Genomic DNA, 27099 nt, shown 5'->3' with positions numbered 1-27099 from the left:
TCCATGTCTAAATTGTCTCTTTTTGGGGCACCTGGGTGGCTCAGTCAGGTAAGTGGCCAACTTTGGCTCAGGTCATGATCTCAGTGACTGAATTCGAGCCCCGCATCAGGCTCTGTGCTGACAGCTCAGAGCCTGGAGCCTGCTTCGGATTCTGTGTCTCCCTCTCTCTGCACCTCCCCTGCTCACACTGTCCCCTTCTCTCTTTCTCTCAAAAAATAAATAAATATTTTTTTTAAACTTTTTTAACGTTTATTTATTTTTGAGACAGAGAGAGACAAAGCATGAATGGGGGAGGGTCAGAGAGAGGGGGAGACACAGAATTCGAAGCAGGCTCCAGGCTCCGAGCCATCAGCACAGAGCCCGACGCAGGGCTTGAACTCACAAACCGCGAGACCATGACCTGAGCCGAAGTCGGCCGCCCAACCGACTGAGCCACCCAGGCGCCCCAAAATAAATAAATATTTAAAAAATTTTTTTGAAGATTGTCTCTTTTCTACTCTTTCACTTGATGGAGAGTTTGACTAAATATGGAACACTTGGCTAAAAAATAACTTAAAAATAAATTTGAAGGTCTAGCTCCATTATTTTCCACCTCCCGTTTGAGATGTTTGATGCCGTTCTGATTCCTAATCTTCTATTCATTATCTGTCTCACCATTATCTGCGCCCCCCATGTCCTCCTCCCCTTCCAGAAGCTTTTACTATCTTCAGTTTATCTCCAGTGTTTGAAACTTCACAATAATGAGTTTTTGTTGTTTTTTAAAATTGTTTGTTGAGGTTTTTGTTTGCTTTTGTTTTTTGTCTTTTATTCATTGGGCTGGATACCCAAAGGGCCTTTCTGAGAAGAAGCTCATGTTCTTGAGCTCTGGAAAATTTGTTTATGTTATTTTACCAATACTTTCCCCCACCATTCTTTTTAGCCCTCTCTTTCTGGAGCTCCTATCATTCAGCTGTTAGGCCTCCTGAATCAACCATCTAATTTCTTATGTTTTCTTTCTTATTGTCCAGTTATTCACCATTTTGCTCTACATTTTGGATTCCTTATATCCTCCACTTTTCTCAGTTTTTCATTTCTGCCATCCAATTTTTTATTTTTCTAGTTTTTTTTTTGTTGTTGTTATCCTCTGAATGTCCTTTTTAAAGCCATCATCTTGTATATGGATACATATCATCTCTTATTTCTCTGGGGATAGCCATGACCTTTTTCATTTTTCTTCTCCCTCCATAGTTTGTTTCTCTGAGTTTCTTTTTTTAAACAAGTTTATTCAGGTAAAATTCTTTTTTTTTTTAAGTTTATTTATTTTTGAGAGAAAGAGCTGGGGAGGAGCAGAGAGAGAGAGAGGGAGAGAGAATCCTAAGCAGACTCCACATTGTCAACACAGAGCCTGACATGGGACTTGAATTCATGAACTGTGAGATCATGACCTGAACCAAAATCAAGAGTCTGATACTTAAACAACTGTGCCACCCAGGATATAATTCCTATGTCATTAAATTCACTCATTTTTAGTGTCTAATTCACTGAGGTTTGGAGTATTCATTGAATCATTCAACCATCACTACAATCCAGTTTTATTATTTTTTCTTTTTTTTAATGCTTATTTATTTTTGACAGAGAGAGAGAGAGAGAGAGAGAGAGACAGAGACAGAGACAGAGCATGAATGGGGGAGGGGCAGAGAGAGGGAGACACAGAATCTGAAGCAGGCTCCAGTCTCTGAGCTGTTAGCACAGAGCCCGATGTGGGGCTCGAACTCACGGACGACGAGATCACGACCTGAGCCGAAGTCGGAGGCTTAACTGACTGAGCCACCCAGGTGCCCCATACAATCCAGTTGTAGAACATTTCTACACCCCAAAAAAATCTCATGCTCCCATTTGCAATTCATCTCCATTCCCATCTCGTCCCAATCAGCCAATAATCTGCTGTCTCTACACATTTACTTTTTCTAGATGCTTCATACAAATAGAATAGTACAATAAATGTTCTTCTGTGTCTGCTTTCTTTCACCTCACATGCTGTGTGTGAACACCGCTCTCACTGCAGCAGGCATCAGCAGGTCGTTCCTTTTTCTGTCACTGAAGAGTATTCCATTTTAGGGCAATTATAAACATCTTTTTGTTATTTTCATATTTTATGTTGAGCTCTGTGTTTCACATTAGAGGGGTTTTACCAAATGAATGCACTCCCTGGCAGTCTGTTCATATTTAGAAAGAGAGGCCCAAAAAGTTATTTGGAAACTATGTGTGTTCATGATGGGAGGTGGTGCAGTGGGGGCTTCATTATACTTCTTTGAGGAAATTCTCTTGTCAGTGTTTTTCATTCTTTTCTGTTGGGCTGGTAGAATTTTCCAGAGAAGACTCTCCTAATGTCTTGGCTGGAAGGTATAATCCTAGCTTCCAGAGTTCCAGGAATTGAGAGGAAGGAGAAGGCTAAGATGTCACAAATTTTAGGACATAAACTTTTCTTTGATCCCCCTGTTTTCAGTAAGAGATCCCTGCCTCCTTCGACTGTGTCTGTGCGCCTGAGTCCAGAGACCCTGTGTTTTGTTCTCTTCTACTAGGCTGGCTGCACAGAATAGATGAGAGGATCTGGAGGTACTTTCTAAAAAGACTTTCAAACAATCTCTCTATTTTTAGCCCTACCATTATCTGCTCCTCCACCCATGTTTCCACAGCTGTCTGGTGCCAGTTTCTGAGCCTTGGGGATCTGCAGTGCAATGTGGGTTACCTCTCTGCTTTACCCACTGCCAGCTTAGGATTCGTTTTCTTGGATCGCTAATCCATCTACCACGTTTCCACTTACTTCGCAGTGTCTAAAATTTTACTGCTATTGTTTTCTTTACTAGTCTCATAGGTTTGTGCCTCCATAAAATTCCCCCTGCTCTAATTTTCATGGCATTTTTGTCAGGAATAGAGTACTTATTCAACCAGCCATCTTTAATGTGAATCTCAATTAATTCTTTTTTTAATGCGTATTTATTTATTTTGAGAGAAAGAGAGAGCTTGTAAGAGGGGAGAGGCAGAGAGAGGGAGAGAGAGAATCCCAAGCAGGCTCTGCACTGTTAGCACCGAGCCAGACGCAGGACCTGAACCCACAAACCACGAGACCATGACCCGAGCCAAAGTCAGATGCTTAACCACCCAACTGGCTGAGCTACCAAGGCACCCCTAAATTCAATTCTTTAATGAAAAGTAAAACTTTGAATTTCAAATAATTTATGTAAAAACCTTATCCTCAAAGAAGTGCAGCATAGCTCACCACTCCTTTTATTTTTTTTTAATGTTTATTTATTTTTGAGAGAGAAGGAGACAGAGCACAAGCAGGAGAGGGGCAGAGAGTAAGGGGGACCCAGAATCTGAAGCAGGCTCCAGGCTCTGAGCTGTCAGCACACAGACTGACACGGGGCTCGAACTCACGCACTGAGATCATGACCAGAGCTGAAGTCGGACACTTAACCAACTGAGCCAGCCAGGCACCTCTAGATCACTACTCCTTAAATGTGTGCTGCACAGAGTGTCTTCCTTTCAAGAGTCCAGAATGAAAAGGGGCAGGGGCTTTGGCTTTATGATGGAGAAAACTGACAGATATCTCAGCCAAGGGACCAAAGTCAACACTAACAGTGGTAAGTCATGTTCATAGTGTCCATCCTTGATATTATAAGAAGAGGATGGTACTTGACTTTTGTGGTACCCCTTCCAAAAACCTTTAATTGCAGTCTAATCAAGGGGAAAACATCAGACAAATCCCAATTGAGGAACAATCTACAAAGTACCTAAGTAGTACTTCCCAAAACTGTCCAAGTCCTCAAAACAAGGAGGAACTGTCAAAGCCAGGAGGAGCCTAAGCAAACATAATAAATAAATGGAATGTGGTAACTTGGACAGGATCCAGGAACAGAAAAAGAGTATTAGGCAAAAACTTAAGGAAATCTGAATACTGTATGGACTTTAGTTAAGAGGAATGTACCAATACTAGGTCGTTAATTATGATAAATGTACCACACTAATGGGAAAACCAGTGAGGTGTGGGACAAACTGGGTGTGGGGCATATGGCAATGCTCTACTATCTTCATAACTTCTCTGTAAATCAAAAATTATTCTTTTAAAAAGTTTATTTAAAAAATTAAACCTCTCTCATTTATCCTTTGGCTATTTAATTGATACCTTCATGCCAACTGAAATGTGCCAGAATTTGGCTCATTTCTACCTCATACTAAAACTATTAGGCATCTATTCTGTGTGTTGGAATAGTTTATTCATTCTCTTTTACAGATACTTACTGAGCAAGTACTAAGTTTCAGGAAATATACCTGGTGCTTGGGGCTACAGAGATCAATAAAATATGATTCCTGTCCCATAAGAAGTTCAGATTCGAGGAAAACAGACTAACATAAAATACTTTCTGTATTCTACTTCTCTAGAAACACACCAGCTACCATGAACACATTTTGCTATTCATATTAAGAGTGGAAAAAAATAAGGCTGAAATTCTCTAATTTTCAAAAACTTTTGTTTAGGTGAGATGTGGAATCTCTTAGAATTGTATCACCAGTTAAGCAATATGCAAGAATGATTAAATACCTGGTGTAAAAGGGCATATTGAAAACAGAGAAACAGAGAAACAAGTAGAAACTTTCTGCCTTTTTTTTTTTGAGAGAGAGAGATACTGAGTGAGTCAAGGAGGGGTAGAGAAAGAGGATCCCAAACAGGCTCCACACTGTCAGCACAGAGCCCGTTGCGGGGCTTGAACTCACAAACCAGAGATCATGACCTGAGCTGAAATCAAGAGTTGGACACTTAACTAACTGGGCCACCCAGATGCCCCCAAAACTTCTTACATTTTTTAAACTTTATTTCTTTTGAGAGAGACAAAGAGAGCATGTGCAGGGGGAAAGAGGGGTGCAAAGAGAGAGAGAGAGAGAGAGAGGATATCAAGCAGACTCCAGAGCAGTCAGCTCAGAGCCCATTGTGGGGCTTGTACCCACGAAACCATGAGATCATGACCTGAGTCAAAATTAAGTGTTAGACACTCAACCAACTGAGCCGCCCAGGAGCCCCAGAACTTTCTACTTTTTGACGTGATGACACATCCCCTCACCAACCACAATATCAAGCAGTGCCTCATCAAGAAGGTACAGGAAGCTGTTCTTGACAAATGGGTGAATGACCCTCACCGCATGGACAAACGTTTGCTGGCCCTTATTTACCTAGCCCACGCCTCCGACGTCCTGGAGAATGCTTTTGCCCCCCTTCTGGACGAGCAGTATGATTTAGCCACCAAGAGAGTACGGCAGCTCCTGGACTTAGATCTGGAAGTGGAGTGTCTGAAGGCCAACACCAACGAGGTCCTGTGGGCGATGGTGGCAGTGTTCACCAAGTAACTGCTCAGAATGAAGTGTTCTTCTTTCAGGTAAGCCAGTTGCTTCAATTCTATTGACTTCTGATTTTTTATAATTTGTACTTTCCTACACTATAATTGGCTTTTGTTTTATATAATAATAGGTAGCTTTTCTGTGTGTGTGTGTGTGTGTGTGTGTGTGTGTGAATGCAAGAAACTGCTGGTATGAGGGACCTTTCTGTTTAAGTTTAGAGAAAAGTCTTACTGTCATTGGCATTTTGTTCTTTCTTGAGCTCCAGAGAGTTGCTCTTCTCAACAGTCACAGGTTTGGGTTTCTGTTATGTTTATTTCAAACTACCTCCAGGTCCACATGCACTTCATTAGCATCTCGTCAGTTGCAAACTCTCCACAAGTACAAATTCTTCTGTACTTCTCAAACCCTGAGGGAGAAACCACACACACACAAAGTCAGATGCTTAACCGACTGAGCCACCCACATGCCCCATGGGAAGAGGGGGTTTTTATGCCAAGTCTCAAAAATGATGTTACCAGACTCCGGTATGTGGGGGAAATAGATGTTGGTCAAAAAGTACAAACTTACAGTCATAAGATGAATGAGTTCTGGTGATCTAACGTACAGCATAGTGTTGCAAAATGACCAGCACACTAAGTCTAGTTAACATCAACCTCATCTATTTTCACTATTAAATCATAAAGGTGAATTGCTCCATTAAGCCATTTGGGATGTGATACATCCCACGTATGCTGCATGTAGTGTGGGCTTCACATGAATTGCTCTTTGCTCTGCACACCATTTAGGAGGTAGGGAAGTGCTGGGGGGGTTAAATGAATAGCTCAAAGACATCCAGAGTCCTATGTCTTTTTTCCTCATTTTCTCTCTGTAATTCTTAGGATATTGCCCTTTGATTCAGATACTCTCTCATGTTGCAAAAAGGACAGTAGCTCCAAGGATCCAACTCTTGCACAACAATTTCCAAAGACGGGAAGAAGTGAAGAGGCTCATGTCTTTTCCTCATGTGCCTTTTAAAGAGTTATAAAACCTTATTCAGAACCCCCAGCAGGTGCACTCTCATGTCTCATTGGCTGGATTTATATCACATGCTCACTTCTAAACCAATCATGTATTAATCAAGATTCACACCTTGTGGCTTTTCAGAAGGACTCTGTCTCTTCTGGAGTACATGGTTATTGGATGTGGGAGAGGAGGGACAGGATGGTCTGTGAGCAAGAAAGAAGGAAAATTTGTGAGCAATCAGTATCTGTCTTCCATAGTCGCTGACAATGAACATTTTCTCACGTAGTTATTAGCTATTTCCACTGGTCAATTTTTGTATTGCTATACCAATACCCTGCTGTTCAAATAGCTTTATAATAAGTCTTGATATCTGTGAAGACCAGTCCTTCCTCAAAATTGTGTTGGTGATGCTGAGCCCTTTGCTCTTCTATATGATTTATTTTTATTTTTATTTCATTTATTTTTTAAATTTACATGCAAGTTAGTTAGGATATAGTGCAACAATGATTTCAGGAGTAGATTCCTTAGTACCCCTTACCCATTTAGCCCATCCCCCCTCCCACAACCCCTCCAGTAACCTTCCATTTGTTCTCCATATTTAAGAGTCTCTTACATTTTGTCCCCCTCCCTGTTTTTATATTATTTTCCTTCCCTTCCCTTATGTTCATCTGTTTTGTATCTTAAAGTCCTCATATGAGGGAAGTCATATGATATTTGTCTTTCTCTGACTAATTTTACTTAGCATAATACCCTCCAGTTCCAACCACGTAGCTGCAAATGGCAAGATTTCATTCTTTTTGATTGCCGAGTAATACTCCATTGTATATATGTACCACATCTTCTTTATCCATTCATCCATTGATGGACATTTGGGCTCTTTCCATACTTTGGCTCTTGTTGATAGTGCTGCTATAAACATGGGGGTGCCTGTGCCCTTGCAAAACAACATTACCTGTATCCCTTGGAGAAATACCTAGTGGTGCAATTGCTGGGTCGTAGGGTAGTTCTATTTTTAATTTTTCAAGGAAACTCCAGACTTTTTTCCAGAGTGGCTGAACCAGTTTCCATTCCCACTAGCAGTGCAAAAGAGGTCCTCTTTCTCCACATCCTCTCCAATATGTGTTGTTGCCTGAGTTGTTAATGCTAGGCATTCTGACAGATGTGAGGTGGTATCTCATTGTGGTTTTGATTTGTATTTCTCTGATGCTGAGTGATGTGGAGCATTTTTTCATGTGTCTGTTGGCCATCTGGATGTCTTCTTTGGAGATGTGTCTATTCATGTCTTTTGCCCATTTCTTCGCTGGATTATTTGTTTTTTAGGTGTTGAGTTTGATAAGTGCTTTATAGATTTTGGATACTAACCCTTTATCTGATACGTTGTTTGCAAATATCTTCTCCCATTCCATCAGTTGCCTTTTAGTTTTGCTGATTGTTTCCTTTGCTGTGCAGAAGCTTTTTATTTTGATGAGGTCCCAATAATTCATTTTTGCTTTTGTTTCCCTTGTCTCTGGAGATGTGTTGAGCAAGAAGTTGCTGTGGCCACGGTCAGAGAGGTTTTTGCCTGCTTTCTCCTGGAGGATTTTGATGGCTTCCTGTCTTACATTGAGGTATTTCATCCATTTTGAGTTTATTTTTGTGTATGGTGTATGAAAGTGGTTCAGGTTCATTGTTCTGCATGTCGCTGTCCAGTTTTCCTAGCACCACTTGCTGAAGAGACTGTCTTTATTCCGTTGGATGTTCTTTCCTGCTTTGTCGAAGATTAATTGGCCATACAGTTGTGGGTCCATTTCTGTGTTCTCTATTCTGTTCCATTGATCTGAGTGTCTGTTCTTGTGCCAGTACCATACTGTCTTGATGATGACAGTTTTGTAATACAGCTCAAAGTCCATCTTCCATATGAATCTTAGGAACAGCTTCCCAAGTTTCCTGAAATACTCTTTTGGGATTTCGGTTGGTATGACATCATGCAGATTTATTTGAAGGAACTGACATCGTTAGTACACTGAGTCTTTCCATCTAGGAACATGGCATAACTTTCCGTGGTAAATATGGCTACAGATTCTTTGCACCTCCTATTAAATGGTGGAGCCTATTTCCCCACCTCTTATATCTGGGCTGGCTTTGCTCTTTGCTTTATTCACTAGAATGTGGCAGAAGTGGCATTTTGCAAGCTCCAGAGCTGGGGGTACATGAAGTGATATGGTTTCTGCGTTCACTCTCTTGGAATGCTGCCTTGAGACCACCATACCATAATGAAGCCCAGGATAAAAGAGCATATGGAAAGAGAAAGCTGAGCAGCTGTCTCAGCTAAGTTCAGTACCCAGCCAGCTGACCTGCCAGCTGAATGCAGCTGTGTGAATGAGCCTGCGTGAAAGCAGTGGAGAACTGCTTAACCAACCCATAGAATTACAAGAAATGATGAATTGTTGATTTAAGCCATTAAGTTTTGGGGTATTTTACTCCACAACAAAGACTAGCTGAAAGAGAAATTGGTACCCAAAAGTGGGGTACAGCTATAATAACGACTTAACATATGTGGCATGGCCTTGGGACTGGGCAGTGGATAGAGACTGCTGAGGGAGCAGGGAGACTATTAGTGGAAGCTTGAAAAAACAGTGGGGAAACTACTATTAAAGTCCAGAAGGATAGTAAGCGATGTTTTGTGCTAGTGAAAAAATTGGCAAAACTGTTATCAACACCACATGAAGCAAAGGAACTACCTGGCTAACCCATAGAATCTTGAGAAATACTGAATTATTTTTATTATTATTGCATTGAGACAATAAAACAGTAAGTTTTGGGATGGTTTTATATAATATATAATTGAAATACTAATGAACTGGTGAGTCTGATTGTTATGGGCTGAATTTTCCTCAAAAAATGCATATGTTGAGGGGCGCCAGGGTGGCTCAGTAGGTTAAGCATCCAACTTCAGGTCAGGTCATGATCTCGTGGTCCATGAGTTTGAGCCCCACGTCAGGCTCTGTGCTGACAGCCCAGAGCCTGGAGCCTACTTCAGATTCTGTGTCTCCCTCTCTTTCTGCCCCTCTTCCACTTGCTCTCTCTCTCTCTCTCTCAAAAATAAATAAACATTAAAAAAAATTAATGCATATGTTGAAGCCCTAACCCCCAATATAACTGTTTTTGGAGACAAGGCCTTTAGGAAGGTAATTAAGGTTAAATGAAGTCATAGGAATGAGGCCCTAATCCAATGAAACTGGTTTCCTTATAAGGGGAAGAGACACCAGAAATCTAGTAACCCGTCTATAGATGTTCTTGGATTTTTTTTTTTAAATTAAGTTTGTTTATTTTGAGAGAGAGAGAGAGTGCACACGCGTGCATGATTTGGGGCAGGGCAGAGAGAAGGAGAGACAGAATCCCAAGCAGGCTCCACACCATCAGCACAGAGCCCGGTGCAATGCAGAGATCGAACCCACACAGTGAGATGGTGTCCTGCACCAAGATCAAGAGTCGGATGCTTAACCAACTACGCCACCCAGATGCCCCTTCTTGGATTTTTTTATACAGATAATAATATTATCAGGAAATGATGGTATTCATTTCAAATTATTATAGTTCATTTATTTTTTTCTAATCTAAGTCAGCAACACTTATTTTTGATATTGTTTTCATTTAATTTTGTAATAGGTATTATATTCACATGCTTTAAGAAACATGAAAAGGTGGGGTGCCTGGGTGGCTCAGTCAGTTGAGCATCCAACTCTTGATATCAGCTCAGGTCATGATCTCCAGGGACATGGGATTCTCTCTCTCTTTTTTTCTGCCCCTTGCCTGCTCGACCTTTCCCTCTCTCTCTCTCTCAAATTAAAAAAAGAGAAAAGAAATGTTAAAAGGTGTGTAGTAAAAAGTTGTGCTATATTTGTCATTCTTTTGTCTTATTACAATGGCAAATACAGTATTGACCAATTTGGCTATCAGCAGATGTCTCTGCCTTTGATAAAAATGTTTCTAAATTTCACTATATTTTGATGTTTTCAATAAGCCTTTTTTCAATAGGTTTTTGAAAGAAATAATTCATAATGCTAAAGAAGTTATTTTCCATCTTTATATCTTTATAAGCTTATATATCATGATTAAGAATTGAATTTTATATAATTTTTTGCCTTTTAATTTTGAGGTATAACTTATATACAGTGAAATTCACAGATCATAAATGTATATTTTAATGAGTTTTGATACACATATGTCCATGTAACCCACACCCCTCTCAAGACAGAACATTTCCATCACCCTAGAAAATTCCCTTGTGCCCTTTCTTGGTCAATCCCACCACTCCACTCTCCTGGGACAACCAAATTTCTGATTTTTCACATTATATTAACTATGTCAGTTCTAGAACATGATATAAATTGAATCATTCAGTACGTACTCTTTTGTTTTATCAGTAGTTTGTTTCTTTTCTCCTCCATTTTTATTCTTTTTTTTTTAATATTTATTTTGAGAGAGAGAGAGAGAGAGAGAGAGAGAGCGAGCATGAGTGGGAGAGGGGCAAAGAGAGAGGGAGACACAGAATCCAAAGCAGGCTCCAGGCCCTGAGCTGTCATCACAGAGCCCAATGTAGGGCTTGAACTTATGAACCATGAGATCCTGATCTGACCCGAAGTCAGATGCTTAACTGACTGAGCCACCCAGGCACTCCTCTCCTTTTTTATTCTGAGTAGTATTCAATTATATGAACATACTGCAATTTACCCATTTTCTTGTTTTAAATGGTTATGTATGTATGTATGTATGTATTTTAATTTTTTAATGTTTATTTATTTTTGAGAGAGAGACAAAGCATGAACAGGGGAGGGGCAGAGAGAGAGGGAGACACAGAGTCTGAAGTAGGCTCCAGGCTCTGAGCTGTCAGCACAGATCCCAACATGGGGCTTGAACCCATGAGCCATGAGATCATGACCTGAGCTGAAGTCGGATGCTCAACTGACTGAGCCACCCAGGTACCCTATTTATTTATTTTAAGAGAGAAAGAGAGGGCATGGGGGAGGGGCAGAGTGAGAGGGAGAGAGAGAATCCCTAGCAGGCTACATGCTGCCAGCCCAGAGCCCAATACAGGGCTTGATCCCACTATGAGAACTTGACCTGAGATGAAGTCAAGAGTTGGATACTTACCACTTGAGCCACCCAGGTACTCCTACCCATTTTCTCTTTGTGGGAGTCTTTGGGTTGTTTCCAGTTTTGAGTTACACGAATCAAGTTGCTATGAACATATTAGAAGTCTCTTAGAGGACTTAGGTTAAAAATATAAAGATTGGGGAAAAAAACATATCTGCACTTTTATTGTTTTTTTTTTAATTTTTTAATGTTTATTTATTTTTGAAAGAGAGAGAGAGTGCACGAGTTGGGTAGCGACAGAGAGAGAGGGAGACACAGAATCCATAGCAGGCTCTAGGCTCTGAGCTGTCAGCACAGAGCCCAATGCAGGACTCAAACTCATGAGCTGTGAGATCATGACCACAGCTGACAATGGACCCTTAACCAACTGAACCACCTGGGTGCTCCAGCACTTTTATTGTTAAAGTATATTCCCTGTAGACAGAATATATCAGGTCTTGTTTTTTAATCCGTTTTAGCAATCTCTCTTTTCTTTAATGTTTATTTATTTATTTTGAGAGAGAGAAGAGAGAGAGAGAGAGAGAGAGAGAGAGAGAATTCCAAGCAGGCTCCATGCCCAGCATGGAGCCCCATGCAGGGCTTGATCTCATGACTATGAGATGGTGACCTGAGCTGAAATCAAGAGTCTGACACTTAACTGACTGAGCCACCCAGGCACCCCAGCAATCTCTCTTAATTGATCTATATAGTACATTTATATTTAATTTAATTATTAATATGATTGGCTTTAAGAAAATATTTCTTGTATTTATTTCCCTTTTTCCCCTATGTCTTTGTATCTTTTCTCCTTTTTCTCGCCTCCTTTAGGATTCACTGAATACTTTTTAGTAATCCATTTCATTTTCTATCGCTAATTAGCTAGACCTTTTTGTTTTCTTGCTTTCAGTCGTTGCTCTAGGGTTTACAACATATATCTCTAACTTACCACATTCTATCCTCAAATAGTATTGTATTACTCCACATAAAATAAGTGCAAATACACTGTAATTTCCTCTCATTTGTTTTTCATACTATTTTGTCATATTTTTACTCCTACATGCATTATAAGCCCCACAAAGTATTATTATTTTTGCTTTCAACAGTCAAAAATCCCTGAAGGAAATTTAAAAAACACACACAAGAGAAAAATTCATTTCTATTTGCCCACAATTTTTTTTTTTACCATTACTGCCACTCTTTGTTCCTTTGTGTAGATCTGAGTTTCTACATAATATTGTTTTCTTTCAGCCTAAGAACACTTTCTTTAACCTTTCTTGTCATTTGGAAATGCTGATAATGAATTTGCTCAACTTTCATTTAACAAAAAGATGTCTTTAGTTTGCATTCATTTTTGAAGAATTGTTTTCTGAATATAGAATTTCAAGATTATAGGCATTTGTGTGTGTGTGTGTGTGTGTGTGTGTGTGTGTGTTTTAGCACTTAACAGATGTTGATCCTCTCTATTACAGCTTTCAGCATTTCTTTTTTTTTTTAATTTTTTTCTTAATGTTTTTTTTAATTTATTTTTGAGACAGAGAGAGACAGAGCATGAGCAGGGAAGGGGCAGAGAGAGAGGGAGACACAGAATCGGAAGCAGGCTCCAGGCTCTGAGCCATCAGCACAGAGCTCGATATGGGGCTCGAACTCACAGACTGTGAGATCATGACCTGAGCCGAAGTTGGACGCTCAACTGACTGAGCCACCCAGGCGCCCCAGCATTTCTTTTTTTTTAATTTTTAATGTTTATTTGTGTGTGAGAGAGACAGACAGAGTGTGAGTGGGGGAGGGGCAGAGACAGAGGGAGACACAGAATCTGAAGCAGGCTCCAGGCTCTGAGCTGTCAGGACAGAGCCCAACACGGAGCTTGAACTCACGAACCATGAGATCATGACCTGAGACGAAGTCAGACGCTTAACTGACTGAGCCACCCAGGCGCCCCACAGCTTTCATCATTTCTGACTGAGAATTCAAGGCCAACTCATCACTGTGCCCCTCTGTGTAATGTATCTTTTTTCTCTGGCTGCTTTTAAAATGTTCTTTTTATCTGTGATTTTTTAGTCATTTGACTAATTTGACAATAATATGCCTAGTATGGGTTTCTTTGTGCTTATTCTGATCAAAATTCTTGGATTTTTAAGCTGATATATTTCATCAAATTTTATCTTCAAATATTTCTTTCTGTACCATTTTCTTTCTTCCCCTTCTAGGTTTCCAGTTGTTACACAAGACTCTGAGACTACTCATTTTTTACATACTACTGGTTTTCTCTGTTTTTCTAGTATGGATAGTTCCTGTTTTCTTCTCTTTTAATTTACTGATCTTCTCTTTTGTAGTATCCAACTGATTGCAATCTCATCCAGTGAATTTTTTATCTCAGAAATTTTCTTGCATGTTTAAGGAGCTCAAATGCCTGGTGATCCCTATCTACTCATTTAGATTTAAGAATGGGACACAGAAAAGCTGGACTGGGAACTCTGTGTTTATAAGCAAGTTTTTCAGTTTTGCTGAAGAGTGATCATGTGGAAGCAATAGGCTTATCTCAGAGAACCCAGAGAGTCAAAAAAAAAAAAAAAAAATGCAGGTCTTTTCTTTAGGACCATTCAATTTCTCCAGGGAGAAACTTCTAATTGTTTGCCTACATGGTACATCCTCTGCTGTGGGCATTCTCCAGGAGAGACAGTGACAGAGACTTAGGCTAGGGTAGAAAGAATAATAGTCATCTTCTATTTTTTTTTTCGCCAGCTGAGGGCTATTCTATCTTTTATTTCACCAGTTGGTCTTACATTTTTCATTTGTTAACTATAATTATAGAAGAATCTCAAGAAAGACAAAAAATAGCAGGTGTGATCAACTGTTTTAATAAAAAAATTAAGCAAAATAAGATTGTTTTGCAGAGCATCAAAAGCATCTGAAGATTGTGGCCAAAACAAATAAAAATACTTTGCAATAATACAAAAAAGCAATTTCTATATGAAATCATACTTGCTAAGTTATTAATTCTGGCTTTAACCCCTGCTTGCTATCTGATTCTGGGAAAATTATTTGCTACCTCAGAGCCTCAGTTCCCTCTTCTCTAAAAGGAGATTAATAATGCCTTAAGTAGGGGTTCCTGGGTGACTCAGTCAGTTAAGAGTCTGACTCTTGATCTGCTTAGGTCATGATTTCACGCTTCATGGGTTAGAGCCCTGCGTTGGGCTCTGCATTGATAACATGGAGCCTGCTTTAGATTCTCTCTCTCTCTCTCCCTCTCTCCCTGACCCACCTCTGCTCATTCTCTCTCTGCCTCAAAATAAATAAATACATTTAAAAAAATAAGAAGAATGATATCTTAAAGTATTATCAAGAGTTATAAGCACACCGTATGTACTCAATAAATAGACGTTTCATTTTCGCTTTGAGATGAATAAACAAAAGATGGAAATTAGTGAAATGTTTATCAAGACTGGCTTTTGTTAAAGGCAAAGTTGAAGAGTAGGTTGGTGACCATTTTACTAAGTAACCTCTTACTAGGCATCCATTGCAAAGAAAAGAGCATTTTCTTTTTGATGAGTTTCAGTTTTGCTGTTACCTGGTTAACTCTTATCTTTAAAACCATATTGTTTCTTTCTCTTCCTCAAGCATTTTTCTTCTCTTCTTTCTGATTCACCTCTTTGAAAAGAAGATGGACTGGGTGCCTAGGTGACTCAGTTGGTTAATCATCTGACTTTGGCTCAGGTCATGATCTCATGGTTGGTGGGTTGGAGCCCTCCTTGGAGCCCTCTGCTGTCAGTGCATAGCCCATTTTGGATTCTCACACTCTTTCTCAAATATAAATAAGCATTTAAAAAAAGAAAAAATAGAAGATGATGAAGTGGGTCCACGATGGTCCTAGCAGAAAGAGGATTTTATCTTGACCTTACCTCAACCAGTTCCAAAGAAGGGACTTCAATAAGGAAACTCCTTCAGAGATATAGATAAGGGAACAAACAAGGGATATTGAGGCACCCAGAGGCTAGCAATGGCCACCAGCCATTACCACAAGGGCAAGAGGGACATGGAGGAGGAATAGAATGGAGCACAGTGAGAACTAAGATATGGAGGAGGGGCCACCAGCAGAATCTCTAGCTTTGGAGAGATGCAGCCTATGGGGGGAAATCAAGATGTGTGAACGGTGTAAACATTCTCAAGTGGCTGAAACAAAACTGCAGGCCATCTTGCAGGAAAAAAAAAGAAAAACTTCTTTACTATACCTTTGGTGCCTGTCAGACGTGGAATTCAAATTAGTAAATAAGATTGTTTCATGTTGCGTGTTTATGCCTTAAGGTGACTCCTAGTTTATCACTTCAGTGGTGGAACCAACTGCTACCCAGGGGGAAAGAAAAGGAGCAAAATAGTCCACTTTGAGTTAGTGGAACTGACCAGGCTAAGGCATCAAGCGACTCTCTCCAATGTGTGCAATTTTAGGAAATGTCTCCGTTCTTGTCATGGATGTCTCTAAGGATTTGTTTAAAAATTCAAATGTCACATATTTATTGTATGCCGAGAAATCCACTGTGCCTTTAGCTATACGTTCTAGATGACAGTTTTACATGACCCTGGGATGGAGACTATTTATTCCTTGCATTTTACTTAAAGCCTAATGGTATTCCTTTTTGTTAATAATAAAGCCTAATCATAGTATTTGATTCAAAATGATGGCAGAGCTATGGCTGACATTTTGGTGCTTTGTATCCAGTATAAGTATTTATCAAGTAGTGTGTCTTATTTCAGGTGGATAGCTTTTTCTACTAGGAATCAGTGGATGGGATTCAGGGACCTGTGAAACCCCCAAAATTGATTGCAAAATGTTTGACATGCATGTAGTTTTTGCAGAAAAGATCTACTGTTTCCACAAATACTCCAAAGCTAAGCCTCCTCTGCCCTTCTAAATTAATTAACACTCCTCTATCTAGTTTTCCTCAACTAATGGCCCTTTTACCTTGTATCTCATTGTTTGGGCTTATGTATTTTCATTTATTAGCTATTATTATAGGGGATTCTTAAGAAAGAGAAAGACAAACAAGTGTGATTGGCTGTTTTTTAATGCTGAGAAACCATGGCTGAACACAAACATATTGAAAAGGAAACTGGATGAAGGATGGGAGAGCCATAAAAAAATTTTTTTTTATATATAGAGATAGGAATTTTAACAAAGATGTCTTGGCTCACCTTAGGGAGCTCTAGGTGAGGGTATTCAGGGTATAAAAAATAAAAAGTAAGACCATTTTTTCCTTCAATTTAATGATTTGTCTCTGAACAGTATTACTCTCATGGTCCTGGGTTGGGGGGGGGTGGGCATTCTCTTTTGAGAATTCTATCATACTTACTTGGGGTTTTACAAGATGGTGGGATAATATTCTTGAGCCTGCCAGGATGATTATAGGCAGCCCCATGGATAAAATAGTTGGTACTTCCTCCTAGGAATGGTGCATTGATATAAAGGAATTTCTGCCCGTTTTGGCAAGTATTACTTAGATTATGGAATGAGAAAGGGGTCTCAAACCAAATGTCTGCTGGGAGCTGGGCCAGTACAAGATGGAAGTAGTATTGAACCAAAGTTATGCTCTATATCCAAAGGGGGCAGCCTTTACTCAACTCCACTTTTTTTTTTTTTTGATAAAAAAATACAATTTGTAGAAGTTGGCAACTAATTCAAAACATTTTAAAACACTGTGTGGGATGAACATATGTTTTGAGGGTGTATTTGGCCCCAGGGCTGCTGGTTTGGGATCTCTGGTGTAAAGGAGTCGTTCCCAAGCCTGGCTGCAGATCAGAATCATCTGTGGAGCTTAAAAAACACAGATGCCCAGTCCCCTTCCCAGACTTGCTGAATCGCATCTCTGGGGGTGATGCTGATGCACAGCCAAGTTTAAGAACCACAGAGCAAAGAATTGGTTGATGGAACAGCATTAACCATCCTTAAAACTACAAAATTAAAAAATGATCACAGTAATGGAAGTTCAGATAAATGAATAAACCGTCCCCCCAGTGGGAGAGTAAAAATGGTGAAGACTTATAGGAATGCCTTTAAATGTGTTCTCCTATGTTTCAAATTTTGTTTTTCTGATCTTTTTACAGGGTTGTGGCCACGTGTCTACTTACATTTTAATTACAATTAGATAAAATTTAAAATTCAATTTTTTAGTTGCACTGGCCACATTTCTTTTTTTTTTAAGTTTATTTATTTACTTTGAGAGAGAGAGAGAGAGAGCAAGTGGGAGAGGGGCAGAGAAAGAGCGAGAGAGAGAATCCCAAGCAGGCTCAGCTCATGTGGGGCTCATGACCTCACAGGGGCTTGGTTTCATGACTGCAAGATCATGACCTGAGCCAAAATCAAAAGTTGGATGTTTAACTGACTGAGCCACCTAGGCATCCCAACCAGCCACATTTCAAGTGCTAAGGAGCCACATGTGGCTTGTGGCTTCTGTAGTGGACAATGCAGATATATTCCATATCATTGCAGAAACTTTTATTGGTCAGCCTAGGTATAGAGATTATACAAGGAAATTAAGAGAACTTTGTAGGCCTTTTAAGCCATTCATGTGGGATTCTGCCTTTTCAAGGAAGTGGTAGTTATTAGTACTGAAGAAAACATTTCTGAACTGGCCACATGGGTCTATGCCCTTAAAATGTGTGATACTTACCCTAATGCAAATTAATTGGTAAATATGGAGATTTTTTTTAAATGCAGAAGTATTCATGCAATCATTGGATAAATATTTATCCAGTGCCTTTTATGTGTCAAGCACTCTGCTCTTTGTGTTTTTAAATTATTCATGGAATTGAGTAAGGTTAAAAATTGTTTCAGGCAGCTTCCAAGAGTTATACTCCCAGGTATATATATTACCCTTAGTTTTAAATCTACTTTTCCCCTTTTAATTCTATGGAATTCCCTTTAATGCAACAGCTATCATTAGGTTGAAACATGTTATTTGGAATATGCAATGGAATTTGATGGTTAAAAGGAAGAACAGAAAGGCAGCAATAGCTAATAGCAGAGAAGTGTTCTCTTTGCCAAAAAGTATAGCTGCCTGGTAATGGGTTTTGATCTGACCATGACTAGGTGAAGATGTGACACTCTACCCAACAGTGTGACACATCTAACCAGAGAAGCATTCTACACAGCCATTCAACCCCAGTCAAGGCATGCTTCTTCTACTCAGATGACATTCAGTGGGGTAAAAATCCAGAGAGACAGAGAAGACAGAAAGAATCTTAAAGTTAAAGGCTTTAGGCCTTGGGGTTAAGTGCAAACTTTTAACTTTTTACAAAAATCTGAACTCTCAGGAATCATCATAAATAAAAAAGCAGACTTTGAGTACAAAAGTCATAAAATAATTTAGGAGAAAGCATTGTTGGATAATGTCAAGAATTGTTTAATCCAGCTTTATGGAGATGCTGATTAAGATAAGACTAAGCTGAGTGACTAATTGTCATCGGACACAAGATGGGAGTAAAGGTGACCCCATAGAAGATGGAATGGCTTGGTGCCTAGAAGCTTCTTCTTTAATCATGAACAGTTAGTGAATTCCTCAGTTAGTGAATTCCTCAGGGACATGTGGATTGGATTTTAAAATGGCCCAACAAGTTAACTTATATTTTGTCTGTAGTATAAATCTGGGTATTTTATAGTCTCCATGTGGCTCTTAGAATAATAAAGACTGAGGCTTCTTCTGGAATGCAGTAAATACTTGAGTCCTTATCTTTATAGTGGTTACATGCCCCTGACAGTGTTAAGGAGTCATTACTGAGGGACTTGATTCTGGGAGTTTTGCTGTTAGTCTCCTTGTAGGATTAGAAACTCTGGGTACCTAATCTTATCTCATAGCATGAACTACCTCCTTTATGAAAATATCAGCCAGGCCACTTGGTTCACCATCGATGAATGACTTGGTACAAGTCAAAGTACTTACAAAATAAGTACCAGAGTGACCTGAGTTCTCTCTTCCATACACATACATACACACCCCATGTTTATAATTCATATGACATGCCAGGCCCTGTGTTAGGTGGTAGGGGGCAAAAGATCAATAAGGCACATTCCCTACCCTTGAGGAACCCGTAATCTGGAAGATGAACAAATAACTACAATCTGATGTAATAAATGCTGTTAAATAACAGAGATACAAAATTAAGAGTGACTTGAGTACATACAAAAGAGATTGTCTAAAGATCGTGGATAAGACTTCTTTTATTTAATGTTGACGTTACAACAAAGAAAGAGCAATAAGGGTAAAGAGCATTTTGATATGTTGTTAGATTCAAGGCTATAATATTATTGTTTTAATTTTGGTCATCATCCTGTGTTGAAATAGTCCCTAAACTTCTTACTTCCAGATAAACCAACTGAAGGATGAACTTGAAATGAGGTCAAGTACTAGATGGGAAATAGATTCCTAAAACCTAGAAATGTCTGAGATATGAAACACCAGCAAGTGAGTCTATTATTTGGGCCGAGCAAAAGAGGGTGAAAGATATGGCAAAGGAGAGCCTTGGCTCAATGTCAGGAATAGTTTGATAGACTTGTCTTTCAAAATAGCATGTGTGGAGCTGACTGGTTAATTGTGAGGAATGGTGATTCAGAACAGCACAAAATGCAGCTAGATTGACTAAATGAAGCTTATACCAGTGTAATTACCTAGAGAAATAGAAGAGAACTCCTGGGTTTGGGTTAAATTGCTTAGTGACTACATATGTTAGGTTGACCTAGCCATGAGGGAGCAGTCATCTTTGCATCAACGTTATGAAAAGCAGAGCCATCGGCTATAATAGCAAAATATCATTATGAGTGGGGTAATAAGCTTAAATAAATCTTTAATATCTGAAAAGATCCTAAGCCCTTGGACTGCTTTTTCACTGGATAGAAAGCAAGAACTCTCACTGGGAACAATTTGTTCCTTGAGTGGTCTTGTTCCTGCCCCAGTTCATCTGAGTTTACCATATATTCTAAGATCAAGAGTTCTCGAAGATAGAATCTGTCCTCCATCTGTAGTACTGGGGTTTAAATATCCCAGACTACTCAAGGCATGTGAATCGTTTTATCTATTTTACTGCCCGATAGTCAGCCGGCATGTCCTGGCACTGCATTCAGGCTGGGTCTGTTCCAATTGGTGGGTGCACTAACTGTACCAGTTGTTAAATATTTTGAATATTAACACACCATACAGATGTACATAATGTTGATAAATAAAATAAGGTGACTGATTTTAGTAGACACCCTCAAATTAGTACTTTCAAACTGACAAACTTAAAAATAGTCTTCTTTGGGGCGCCTGGGTGGCGCAGTCGGTTAAGCGTCCGACTTCAGCCAGGTCACGATCTCGTGGTCCGTGAGTTCGAGCCCCGCGTCAGGCTCTGGGCTGATGGCTCAGAGCCTGGAGCCTGCTTCCGATTCTGTGTCTCCCTCTCTCTCTGCCCCTCCCCCGTTCATGCTCTGTCTCTCTCTGTCCCAAAAATAAATAAACGTTGAAAAAAAAAAAATAGTCTTCTTGGATAAGTCCTCTTCAGAACATTTTTAAAACAACATTAAACTTTTTCCCTTCAGATATTTCTGGAAGGAAAACATTCATTTGGATGTGTAAAATAACTCATTTATGGTATCTAAAGTTATACCTGTGTGTGAGACCGCATATTAGACCACCATTGTCAGATCGGGTTATTCAACAATGCAAATACTTTTCTTTTGAGCTGTGCTCACCACCACCAGCCCCCATTAAAGCTGGGAAACAGATCACACAATGTGACAGTCTTAAGTTGTACCTAAATACAAGCAGCAAAACAGAACAAAACACCAGAAGATCTGAAAGCATGTAATTTTATGTCTTTGTGCCGCCTGGGCAGGGGGTAATGGTGATATTTGTAACTGATTAAAAAAAAAAATCTAAGAAGCTGCACTAACTCACTCTGTAAGGTCAAATCTCTGCTATGTCAGGCGAAAATGTACCGTGAGTATCTGTACTCACATTGCTATCTGAGGAAGCAAACATGGGCCCCATTTAGATTAAGAGAGGGGCAAGAAGGATATTCAAAACCCTTGTAATGGGGCTCCCTAACCTGTCTGCCCTTGGTATTTATCTGTGTGGAAAATGTTACGAAAAGTGCTTGTCCAGGGACCAGACATGTATTAAATGACAGGATCTATTCAAGTGATGAATCTATATCTGTGTAAAACTATAGCTATACAGTGCTTTACAGTTGTAAATACTGTTTCCCATACTCTTTCCTAGTATGGGGCCCAAGATATTTTTCACCCTCTGTTTATAGATGAAGAACCTCTGACTGAGGGAGTGTAAGGGGTTTTGCTCATGACCACACATTCAGTGAGGAGTTGAGGACACACCCAGGTTCCTCAGCTCTCAGTCGTTCTACAGTGTCCTCCAGCAGTTAGCAAAGACTTTGTGGATGGAGAAGTCACCCTCAGGGCCCGTCAGGTAGCATGGCCGCTTCTATACTTGGTCTGTGGCTACACTGGCAACCAACTGGGCCACCCTTTGGCATGAAGAGTCCCATTTGTCCAGATGGAGCTACTACCTACCTTGTTGCATAATCAGGACTTAGGGCCTTCCTGTTTATGCACCCTCATTCCTAGTTCAGTGCCTGGCATATACAAAGCACCTTGCAGATGAGCAAGGTTATGCTGATGTGCAGATTGAAGACCCTGAAATGTTGCCAGGGCATAGAAGAGCTGACCTAGCTACTTGGCTCACCCACTGGTTTGGACAAAAATCATGATCTTTGGCTGTTAACACTCTATTGGGAGACCTACTTTTTGCCATCCCAAGAGGTCTCATTCCTGGCACACAGGAGCAGGAAAGAGAACTGTCCTATTTAACTGAATGAGAGTGTTTATGACTTGTCTAATCACTGCCCAAGTACTGCCAGCCACGTGGAAAATGAAGGACATTCATTAAGATTTCACTCATTCAGAAATCTGGCTTTGTTTAGGAAGTCCCAAGGGTCCTATTGCAAATATGAGATGAGAAAGCGAGGCCTCTCCAGGAAGTCACTTGACCTACAGTTGGCTGGCTGTGTGTGTTTGTGACAGAGCCTGTGACTTAGACCCTACCCTCTGTCTTATGGGACAGCCTGTCCTGGGTGCCCACATGCGTCTACTTCTGCTCACCTAGCTCAGCGAAGAATGTCAAATTCAGGAAAAGAGCTCCAAACAATGGGGAGAATTAATTCCCTTCCTCACATAAGACTTCTCTCTCTTTTTAAAGTTTATTTATTTATTTTGAGAGAGTGTGTGTGTGTGAGGTGGGGAGGAGTGGGGAAGGGCAGAGAAAGAGGGAGAGAGAATCCCAAGCAGGCTCCACTTGTCAGCACAGAGCCAGATATGGGGCTTGATCTCACAAACTGTGAGATCATGACCTGAGCCAAAATCAAGGGTTGATACTTAACCGATGAGCCACCCAAGCACCCCAAGGCTTCTCTGCGTGGCTACCCAGTCCTAGACCACTAACTGCCAAGCCAACCTGATAGAATATGCCTGTGTCATCAAGCCGGCCTCGCTCTGCGTAAGTAGGAAATTAGCTGGATGAGAAGCTGAAACACAGGCCACGTTCCAAGTTGCAGAGTGCTTTGACAACCTTTCTCCTGCTTCAAGAGGGCTCCCCCTCCATACCCTCATAGAGCATGGAAAACTCCTTTAAGACATCATTCTAGTTATTGAGGCATTACCACTTGTATCTTCAGACTGCAACAATTCTTAGCAATTACTACCGGGATACAATTATTGATTTGAGCATTTCCACATAGATTACTCATTTCCTCCTTTTTTGTGTGTGTTTTTAATCCCCAACAGGGCTCTCATGTGGAAACAATGGGCACAGAAAGCACTTTGAGGGACAGTTACAGGAAATGGACAGGCGGAGGAAGAAATTGTGCATTTTTTTTTTTAAATTTCCCACTGTGCTTGTCTTAATTTCTGGGTCAGCAGTTTTCCTTTAGGGAGCCTTAATTTTTAATTAGTAGAAAAGCGTAAGCCTCAGCCAAGGCCCTTAGTGCATACATGATCCACTGTGGGAATATCTCATGAAAATCAGTGTCAGTGAATGTTGTAAAGCACGTAGCCACACAAACAAACCATACACTGAGGGCTTCATGAAAGCCTTCTGGCGTGGGCAGAGTGAGACGTGGCCTCAGCGCAGGCCTGGGTCACTGGCCCTCCCCACCGCGACTCCCGCTCCAGCTGGAGTTCTTTGCACATCTATAGTTGCACTGGGGGCTGTTAGCCCCTGCGACCTCCAACATTTCTCTTTCTCTAGACGCTCTCTCAAAGCTCGGAGCAAGGAAATCCCAAGGTTATTTTTTGAGAGAACCAAGAGCAAATTGTGACTGAGTGGTGCTATACACCCTGGTCTTGGTGGGAGTCGTTGTGGGCAAGATTCCTGTGGCATGGTGTTCTGTGCTCTTCGTGGACATGGCACGGCCAGAGCTGCTGGGCTTAGCTTTGTGCATCTCCCAGGAAAAATACACAGGGCCTTCCAATCCCCATGAGGAGTGTAAGATGTCTCTTCGTTTCCAGCAGTGAGAACTCGTGTCAGGGCTCAGCACTTTGTGATCGAGACTACTGATACCCTGAAAATTGGGTGCCATGAGAAGGTGGCATCTTGGCTGAGGCTGTCAATAATGAGCACCTTGTTTTGGGTTTGGAAGATCTGTGGAGTTCTTTGTATTTAGAGTACCTCAGAGTTTCTGCCCACACCTAGCAGAATTCGTCAGAGGATCTGGAAGAAAGAAAAGAAAGAAAGAAAGAAAGAAAGAAAGAAAGAAAGAAAGAAAGAAAGAAAGAAAGAAAGAAAGAAAGAAAGAAAGAAAGAAAGAAAGAAAGAAACTCTGTTTTGTGGCTTTGGTTACCAAACCACCTGACCTAGCCCCTGTCTTGTCTTACTCTGACCTTCTAGCCCCTCACCTACAGTGCTCTCTTCCCTACCTCCCCCACCTCGCTGCTCAGAGCCTGCCCTCACCTCCCCTCTCTCTCAGAGGCTGCCCTCACCTCCTCTCTGCTCAGTGGCAATCTAGACTCTCTTGCCTTTTGAGCTCTGTTCTCCTCCTGTCCATACTGTCATTCTGACTCCCAGAGTTTACACACCCTAAGAAGACTCTAAATGCATAACTTTCTCTGGGCCTGTTTGCTCTCTTTTCTTCTCATTAGAACTGATCCTCACAGGGACACCTGGGTGGTTTAGTTGGTTAAGCATCCGACTTCAGCTCAGGTCATGATCTCGTGGTTCATGAGTTGGAGCCCCGCATCGGGTTCTGCACTGACAGCTTGGAGCCTGGAGCCTGCTTCAGATTCTGTGTCTTCCTTTCTCTCTGCCCCTTCCCCTGCTTGTGCTCTCTCTCTTTTTCTCTCAAAAATAAACATTAAAAAAAATTCTTAAAAAAAAAAACTGATCCTCATGAATGCAATGCAGCTGCCCCTCAATTCTATTCTGATGCCTCTCCAGGTACTAGCAACTGCTACATTCAGGCAAGAACAGAGGACCCACGGCTCTGGCTTGCTGTGCTCACCTGACACTGTTGCCCAGTTGAGTAGTAAAGCATCTTGGCCATATACATACAATAGAAGATGCCTAAGAACTTGTGAACCTTTGGCCCAGGGATGACTAAAGTCAGGATATCCCACCTTCCAGTAAGTGGAGAGCTCTAGGATGGGTTGAGCCACTAGAAAAACGAAGCTTGCATTGGCATTAACCTCCCCAGCCTCCACCCAACTCTGACTGATCCCTGGGAAGCTGTAGGTGAAGGGGGATGGATATGCATGGTGACAACAGGCCAGGTCTTTCTTCCCTTTGGCAGAATGAAGTGGCTAATCATGCATAGAGGGATGGGGGACTTTTCTCTGGTAACTAGAGACCACAGTGACCAAGTCCCCAGAATCAGTGAGACTGGGAAGTCAATGTAGAGAAGAAATGTCAAGAGAGCCATTGACAAGGGGATTGTAGCAAGCAGTGCGTGGAGGTATCCACACTGTGCAGTTCAAGGGATCACAGGCAGGATGCCCAGAAAAAGGGAATCTCCAGAAGGTCTGTGAAGAATTAACAAAAGCTACAAGTATCATGTGACCGAGACCAAGAAGGGGTTTGTCATCACCCTTACCGCCACTCCCTCTCCACCCATCCCTTTTCTACCTTGGTAATTGGGCAGGAGCACTGTGGTTGGGATGAGAGAGGCCCTACAGGGATCTTAGTCCACCTAGCACCAACAGGAAGTAACCAGCTCTTTTTGCAACTTTCAGGAAAAAGAAGATTGGTCCACAAAGCTTTTGCCGTTGCAATATCCTGATAAGGAAGTTGCTCCCTACTGCCCAGGTTTCTGACGTTGGCTTGGCCCCAGTATGAAATCTCTCCAACTGTTAGCACAATAGGTTACTAAAAGACTATCCAATTTTCAATTGTTTTGAGGATCATTTCGAGATAAAGATGAATCTGAATGAACCCATGTGGCAGCTTGTATGCCTAGAGAAAACAGTCATTCCCAAAGACTGAGAGCTTTTCTCTAAAACAACCTTCTCTCCCAACCTCAGGTGTGATCAGGGCCAGAGACAAACTGATAACTTACAATATTGTATTTTAATGATGACCTCACTGTTATCATCTAAGTTTCAGTCACGTGGGAGTGTTTGTGTGAGTGTGAATGTGTGTACGTGTGCACTTCCCTCTAAAGCAACGCTTGCTCCAGATATTTGGGACCCATTGGAGAATGTTTTCTCACCTGGCTTCTCCAAGTTTCTTCCACCTATTCTGTACTTGCATCCTCTTACCCTTCACTGTAATTTATTAGTCTTCTGTCCAAATCATTTGCTACTGGTAGTTTCAAATTAAGGAAGCTCCTTTCTGATGATGTATATCTCCTTTCTTCAATCTTTCAAACCTTTTCCAGTCTCACTTAAAAATATCATGGCTCATCATTTTGAACACTGCAGGCAGTGTGAACGATTTCACTGGCTAAAGATTTAGTTTCTGTGCTAAGATTCAGTGGTTTTATTTAAAAATAGATGTCATCTTCAACAGGTTTGATGGGTGTTGGAGATAAAATGTGGATATTTCATAGATGCCACACAGACATAGCTGATGAAGTTCATGAGATCATTCATATCCACTCTCTTCTTTGTCTTCCATTGATGTATGGAAGTTGCCCATTCTCAGTAAGTTCCTAAAGTGATAGAGAAGAAAACGTTCCAGGGTGCCTTGTCCTCACAAAGGGCATGAAACTGTTGGATGACTCGGAGGAAGTTTTATCAAGTAATGGAAACAAAGTGAGTGTGTATGCTCACTGCATGAGACTCCAGCATGGACTGGAGGGGCAGATTACTTGGGTTTGAGTCCTGGATCTCATATTAAATGATAGGAAGTGAACATAATCCAAGAATAACTGAAGCTGGAATAGATCAAAGTCAAGGCATTTAAGATGAATTAAAAATTTTAAGTGAGGCTTTTTAAATATAAAAAAATGGAACTACAAATTATGAAAATAAAATTTTATATTATTCAACAGAACATAGATTGTAATTGCAATTGTAATTTACATTTTCATTTCATTCTAAGCATGAACACAGATACATTTCTTATAGCTAACTTGGCATAA

At 40.7% G+C, this 27099-nt stretch overlaps 1 pseudogene; it reads left to right on the top strand.

Moving 5' to 3' along the window:
• The first annotated feature begins 3568 nt into the window (after nt 1-3568).
• LOC101081705 lies at nt 3569-5403 on the top strand (annotated as a pseudogene).
• Nucleotides 5404-27099: the final 21696 nt, after the last annotated feature.

This window comes from Felis catus, chromosome A1 (assembly GCF_018350175.1).
Source record: "Felis catus isolate Fca126 chromosome A1, F.catus_Fca126_mat1.0, whole genome shotgun sequence".
NCBI lineage: Eukaryota > Metazoa > Chordata > Mammalia > Carnivora > Felidae > Felis > Felis catus.
This window is presented reverse-complemented; position numbering and strand designations above follow the sequence as displayed.